Source organism: Chelonoidis abingdonii, chromosome 15 (assembly GCF_003597395.2).
Source record: "Chelonoidis abingdonii isolate Lonesome George chromosome 15, CheloAbing_2.0, whole genome shotgun sequence".
Lineage (NCBI taxonomy): Eukaryota > Metazoa > Chordata > Testudines > Testudinidae > Chelonoidis > Chelonoidis abingdonii.
Window position 1 is genome coordinate 49,260,088 of NC_133783.1, and position 7,256 is coordinate 49,267,343.

The window sequence follows — 7,256 nt, forward strand, 5'->3', positions numbered from 1 at the left end:
TTAAGCTGCAAACAGGCTTCTGAGATATAAGTTGATAACTGGCTGGCAGAAGGTCAGTGGCTGGAACCCCTGATCCGCAGCTGAGGTGAGTGGAGCTGGTGGCTGATAGGGCTGAGCAGGGCCGGAAGCCTGGACACTGTCTGGCAGGGGGCCTGTGCTGGAACTCCAACTGGAAGCAAGGTGAGTGGGGCTGAGGGGACCCCTGCTGGCAAAGGGGCAGCAGCCAGAAACCAGAGCAGCAGGGGGCTGACCGCCAGAGCTCTGGGATTTCCACCACCGGCTCCTGCCAGCTGGGTATCAGTCCGCTGCCAGTCTGGGGTTCCTTCTCCCAGGCCAGCAGCTGGGCTGAGTGGGACCGGCGGTAGGACCCCGGCTGGCAGGAGCCAGCGGTGGAAACCCCAGAGTCGGGGCTGGCTGAACAGCTCAGCTCGCTTCCGCTCTGGGGTTTCGGCTGCTGGCTCCTTGCCAGCTGCGCTCTCAGCCCTCTGCCAGCCTGGGGTTCCTTCCCCCGGCCAGCAGCTGGGCTGAGTGGGACCCCGGCTGGCAAGGGGCCAGCAGCGGGAACCCCAGAGCGGCGGCAGGCTGAAAAGGTCAGCCAGCCCTGCGTGCCATGAAAAATCGGCTCGTGTGCCACCTTTGGTACACATGCCGTAGGTTGCCGACCCCTGTGATAGATGGATCCCCAAATCAACGCCTGTACTCCACCTCGGCAGGAGGAGTAAGTGGAGTCAACTGGGGAGCCGTGGCAGTTGACTTGCTGCCGTGAGGACGGCCGGATAAGTCAAACCCCCCACTCCACCCCGCTAGTGTAGCCCAGGCCTTAGTATAGAGTTTGATAAGTTTTACTTAAGCCCATTGGCTAAGAACAAAAAAACTCTTTTAGTCTTGCCTTGGCACCAAGAAATAGGTCTGAGGTGCAGAGCAGGTCTCTGGACTTCAAAATCTGACCTGCCTCTGAGATTGCTGTGCCTGTTAATGATGCACACTTTAAGAAAGTGCTTATTGTTTGGGAGAATCAGACATACCTAATAAGCGAGCCAGTTTTTGCTCTTTTTCTGAGTGCACACAGTGTACTTGTGATGCCTTTCTACAGTTATTTTGTATATAGAAGTCTATGTGAAATAGGTCTGACTCCACAGTACCCTCCTCAAGAGCAACCAATTCTTCCTGTGAAGCCAGTTTCTTCAAGTGCCTTGACTTCAAGAGGTGTCACTACAGGACATGAGATCTGCTTTTAAGAGAGCACCTTCTGCTGACAAACACTCAGAGCCTGCTTATCCCTACTCAGCCCTTCTCAAGTGAGTCAGTTGCTCCTGCTACCCAAGACAGGAAGGGACAGAGCTGTGTTGATGGGCTGGGGCTTGGCACCAAATGAGGACAAAGTTCTGCGAGTATCTGACGCACTTCCTTAGGAGACCAGAGATGAACTGAGAGAAGAGGCTTCAGAAGACCAACTTGTAACAAAAAATGCTTTGAAGACCTCATTGGATGCTTCTGACACTGCAGCCAGATCAATGGCCACTGCAGTCTCTATGAGAAGAACATCTTTGTTGCAGTCATCAGGAATTCCTAAAGAGGTTTGGGCCACTATTTGGACACTTACCTTTTATAGTTATGATCTGTTTAATTCTCAAATTGATGAGGCACTCTGTGGTCTGAAGGATTCCAGGGCAATGCTCTGGTCTCTTTGTCCATAAGAGGAAGCAAGCAAGATTTATTCATTTTATAGGTCGAGGCCTCCATCTTTCTCATATCAATATTGTGACAGGGCGTTGGGCAACAGCAGGTGATCCAGCACTCACACCTGAATATGGGAACTGTGCCAAATTGATTGATTGAAGATAAACTGGAGAAAGTTAAAACCTAATTACCTCATGAACTCAGAGGGTACAAAGGTACAGGAAGGAAGTGCAAAAGGAGAGAGAGAAAATGGAAGAGCTGTAGGCTGGGCTCAGGAAGCCTTAGGGTATGTCTATACTGCAATAAAAAAACCTGCCAGACTGGATCTTCTGGACTGTTTGATGACAGTCGTCAGCCAAACATAAGCAACTATGGAAGTTTCTTACCACATCCTATCACCTCTTGTTTGGTAGACAGATCTTTTAAATGTCTGCCAACATGTTCTGTTTCATAGAATCTCAGGGTTGGCAGGGACCGCAGGAGGTCATCTAGTCCAACACCCTGCTCAAAGCAGGACCAATCCCCAGACAGATTTTTGCCCCAGATCCCTAAATGGCCCCCTCAAGGATTGAACTCACAACCCTGGCTTCATGCACAGGCTCCTTGTCACAGAGTCCCCAGGCGATGCTCTGGAACTGCTCCTTATAAAGCCACTCAGGATTCTGGTGAAGTCTCCTCTCTGTGAGCAGACTGTCTTCAGGGCAAGAAGCTCACATGGCTTCCATCCTCCTGGGTCTGACCTTTGGAGCATTCAGCATCCTCTGCCCCTCCATGCACTTCCCACAGCAAGTCTGCCCAGGCGGGGTCCTGGGGAAGCCAGAGGGTCCTGCACCCCAACTTCACAGTCAGATGTGACTCTTAGCCAGCCAGTAAAACAGAGGTTTATTAGATGACAGGAACACGGTCTAAAGCAGAGCTTGTAGGTACAGAGAACAGGACTCCTCAGCCAGATCCATTTTGGGGGGCAGTGAGCCAGACAACCAAGTCTGCGCCTCGCTCCACGTCCCCAGCCAGCCCCAAACTGACTCATCCTCCAGCCTCTCCTCCTCTGGGCCTTGTCCCTTTCCCGGGCCAGGAGGTCACCTGATTCCTTTATTCTCCAACACCTTTAACTATCACCTTGCGGGGGGGCGGGGAGGGTCCAGGCCATTAGTTGCCAGGTGACAGAGGGTCAGCCATTTATGTATACTGGCCCTTTGCTCTGCAACAATTACACCTTCTTATCCCACCACCTAGAGACTTAAGAAATGCATAGGGGAAACTGAGACATCCCTACAGTATTCAGAGGAAACATTAAGAACAGTCCCACTTCATCACACACCTCAAGTACTCTGGTGACAGATGTGTCCAAGATAGGTTGGGATGCTCATTTGGACTCTCTCTGAATTTAAGGAATGTGGTCCTGAGCACAGTCTCAATTGTACATAGATATACTAGAGCTCAGGGCCATTCATTTAGCCAGCTGGGCATTCCTTCCCCTCTTTGAGGGGCTCACCATTCATATTCTGATGGACAATATGACTGGTATGCTCTATATAAACAGAGAGGAGCAAGCAAAATCATCCCTGTTATGTCACAAAGAAATATACCCCTGGGATTGGTGTATCCGACATCTGTTCAACCTAGTAGCTCTCCATCGGCCAGGTACCAAAAACAATTCAGTAGATCACCTCAGCAGAAAAAGCTCTGACAATCAAGAACTGGATCAGGTATTCAAAACTGGGGTCTTCATTTGAGACAACTGTTCACTGCCAACATGGATATGAAATATCCAGTGTTCTTATCCTGAGAGGAAGTAACCCCATGTTCTATTGCAGATGCATTTCTGTTCCAAAGGGACAGTGATCTGCTTTATGCCTTTCCTCCTGTTCCTTTAGTCCCCAGAATTTTTAAGAAGATTTGCTAAGACAAAGCTCAGGTGGTAATGACAGCCTCAGTCTGGGTGCTAGTTCTGGTACTCCAATCTGAGGCAGCAGTCAGTCAGTTCCACTTTAAAAATCTACTGGACGTAATTTCCCAGAAACAAGGCCTGGTGCTTCAACTGATCCAGAATCTCAACACTTAATAGCATGGAATCTGGCTGGCTGAATTCTGTGGAAAGATCATGCTCAGCAGCTGTACGAAGATATTTTGATACAAAGTAGAAAGACCACGGGTGGCGGATGAAGCTTCCCTTTGGGGAGGCTAACCTTCTGCCTTGCCTCTTCTGGCCGAGGCCCTGTCTCTTCAGGTTGAGGCCACGCCTCTACTTGCTGTTTTTAACCCCCCCCCCCCGTGGCTCAGTTGGAGCCTGGGGGCAGGGGTGGGGGTGGACTGAGAGCTTGGTCAGGGCCATGGTGATGGCTAAGAGCGCAGCCCTGGCCGGGATTGAGCTCTCAGCTTTGGGCTTGGCTGGAGCTCTGAGCCCAGAACCCCTCCCCTATTCTGCCCCTTCCGCCCCGGGCCCCACTCATGCCCCACTCCATTCTGCACCTTCCCTTGTGGCTCCACTCCCATTCTGCCCATTCCCCGCATCCATGCCCCCACTCTGCCTCTTCCCCCCGAGGCTCCACCCCCACTCACTCCTGCGCCTCTCCCCTGTTGTAGCCCCAAGACTGGAAAAGCTCGGTGCCCGCGCCCTGACCCCAAGAGCTCCTCCAGCCTCAGGGCTGTGGTGGGGGGGATATTTTTCCAGAGGCCCCAAATCTGCCACTGTCCCCCTCCTCCGGTGGCGCAAGGTTTGGGGAGGCCTCCCCAGCCTCCATTATGCACTGCCCATGAGAAAGGCCCCTCTACTAGAAAGATGTATTTTTTGAAGTGGAAACATTTCTCGTCATGGTCTATTCAGAATCACCCAAGAACCCTTGGACTCTTCTATGTCACCCATCTTGGACCGGGGCCGGATTTACGAACTCTGGGGCCCAATTCCAATACCTGGCAGTGGTCCGGGTCTTCGGTGGCACTTCGATGGCGGGGGGTCCTTCAGTCACTCCGGGTCTTCCGTGGCACTGAAGGACCCCCACCGCTGAAATGCTGCCGAAGACCTGGACCGCTGCCAGGTGAGTAAAAATGTTAAAAAGGTGCCTGGCCCTCTTAGGTGCGGGCACGGGGCCTTCTTAAGCATGGGTCCCGATTCCAGGGAATCGGGGGAATCGGCCCAAAGCCGGCCCTGCTTGGACTATTTATTGTCTTTAAACTTTCTCTTGTGTTATTGTCTTTAGATTTTCAGCTGGGTCCACTTAGCTGTTATATCAGCATATCATCCACTTGCAGACAGTCATTCAATTTTTTCTCATCCTGAAGTATCTAGATTTATAAAAGGTTTGATTCATGTGTTTCCACCAATTAAAGAATCATTGCACCATTGGCAATGATTGAATGTAATACTCATCATTGAATGTAATACTCACATCATTGATGGACCCTCCTTTTGAGACAATGGCAACATGTTCTTTATTTCATCCTTCTGTTAAGACAGTGTTTCTAGTAGCTATTGGCCCACAGGGTGGGAGAAATTCAAGCATTAATGGCAGGGCCACCATATATTGTCTTTCATAAAGGCAGAGTCACACTCAAACCATAAACAGTGCTTTTTGGCAAAAATAGTCTTGGACTTTCACATGAACCAGTTTATATACCTTCTAGTGATTTCTTTTAAATCTCACAATTCTCCTGAGGAGATTAAACTCCACAGACCAGATGTATACATGGCTATGTCCTTTTATCTTTCTAGGATGAAGTATTTTCATAAATCACCTAGACTTTTTGTGACTTTTACTAATAAGTCTAAAGGGCAAGCTGTTTCCTCTCAAAATACTTTCTAAATGAATTACAGACTGCATTAAAGATTGCCTACTTTCTGCACAAACTTCCTATTCCAAGTTAGGGCTCATTCTACAAGTACCAGTCAACAGCTGTGGCTTGTTTAAGAGAGGTTACTATTCCTGAAATCTGTAGAGCAGCTTCCTGGAGTTAGGTACCTATGTTTTCCTGTCACTGCTCCATTGTCACAGCTTGTAGATCAGATGCTCACTTTTGCAGAGCTGTTGTATAGTCAGTATTTTAATAGGGATTCAATGAGCTACCTTCTTGGAAGGTAGTTGCTAGCCACTTACCTAGAGTGGGTTCGTGTGGACAAAAGCTTGAAGAAGAAAAATAGGTTACTCACCTTACAGTAACAAGTTCTTCTAGATGCTTTTTATACCGTCTCTGTGAGGGTAGCCCCAGTGGACACTATTGGCTAAAAGATTTCCAGCTTGTTCTCGTGAGGTGCACACATATACAGTGGAATTTGTGAGGGCTAAGGCATATGGAAAAACTCCATTTACTGTAAAGTAAATAATCTTCTTTTAAAGTATTTGCAGAACCAGGCTGTTATGCTAGTGTAACGGAAAGTAAAATGTGGCCCCATGCTTGGGTTTGGCAATACTGCCACAGGAAGATGATTCAAGAAGGAGTAAAGTCAATATGCCAAGCCTTTTGGTCGCTCATTGTAGGCAGGCCAGATCACATGGTGTTGGCTTCCCCTTCTTTCCTTCTGCTTCTACATGTATCCAGGCATCTAGTTTTATTACATTACTAATCTCTATTGAGAACAGGAAAAGAGAGAGAGAAAACAGAACAGATGGAAGGGGAAGATGAAGCCATATTCACTACATTGATGGGTTTTGTCCTTTGCTAACTAAATAAAACTTAGAATCAAGTTTGAAAGATTGTTCTGAATCTGGTATCAGTCTGATGATCCAGTTATGTCCCCAGAGGCTTACTGTGCTGGCCAGCTGAAGAGGAAAAGGGACAGTGCTCCTAGCCCCAAGGATGGACAGCTAAAGAGGAGTTGTTGTGCTTCCTGGAACTGAGGGGAACTCCAGGTAGGCTTCCTGGATTAACTGAACCACAGTTATCTGATGGTTTTGATTGTCCCCTGAAATCATTAGCTAATCAGGATACTGCTGCATTGTCTACATCTAGGCATATTTTCCAGCCCCAGGAATACCATATATCAATGCTAGTAAGAGTTACACACTCATCATGGAGAGAATAGACTTAAGGCTGTGCCCCATCAGTCCCATTTGGAGCACGATTTGAAACATAGGGTTCTAAAGATAACACTTTACTTGGTGTGGCTTATAAGCAGGCCACTGAGAAAATTAAATCTCTTTAAAAATAGCTTCATAAAACATATGCAGAAAAGGTCAAAAAAGTTTTATTCCATTGCTAATCTGTATTGCTTCAATTCTTGTAACCTGTTCCCTGGGCAGTCTCCATCACTTCGAACACTTTTCATCACACTGAACACTCATTCTTCTGGACAGCTTGTTCCTTGTACAGACATGACAAATTCTGTCCTGAAAAAACGTTCCTAGACATTAGGAACTACATATGATAAATCAAGACATATGGTCACTTTAAGAGGGTCCAAGTGGCAACTATTGACAAAGGGATACTGTAGACACATGGGTCTATTAGAGTCACATTGTCAGGGAGTGCGGTAGTGCAAAGCCAGTGCAGAAAGATGGGGCATTTGCATGAACAGCCCTGGTCCTTGCTGATTTAAGGGCTGGCTCTGTGGTTTATTCCATGGGGGAAAACCCTACTTT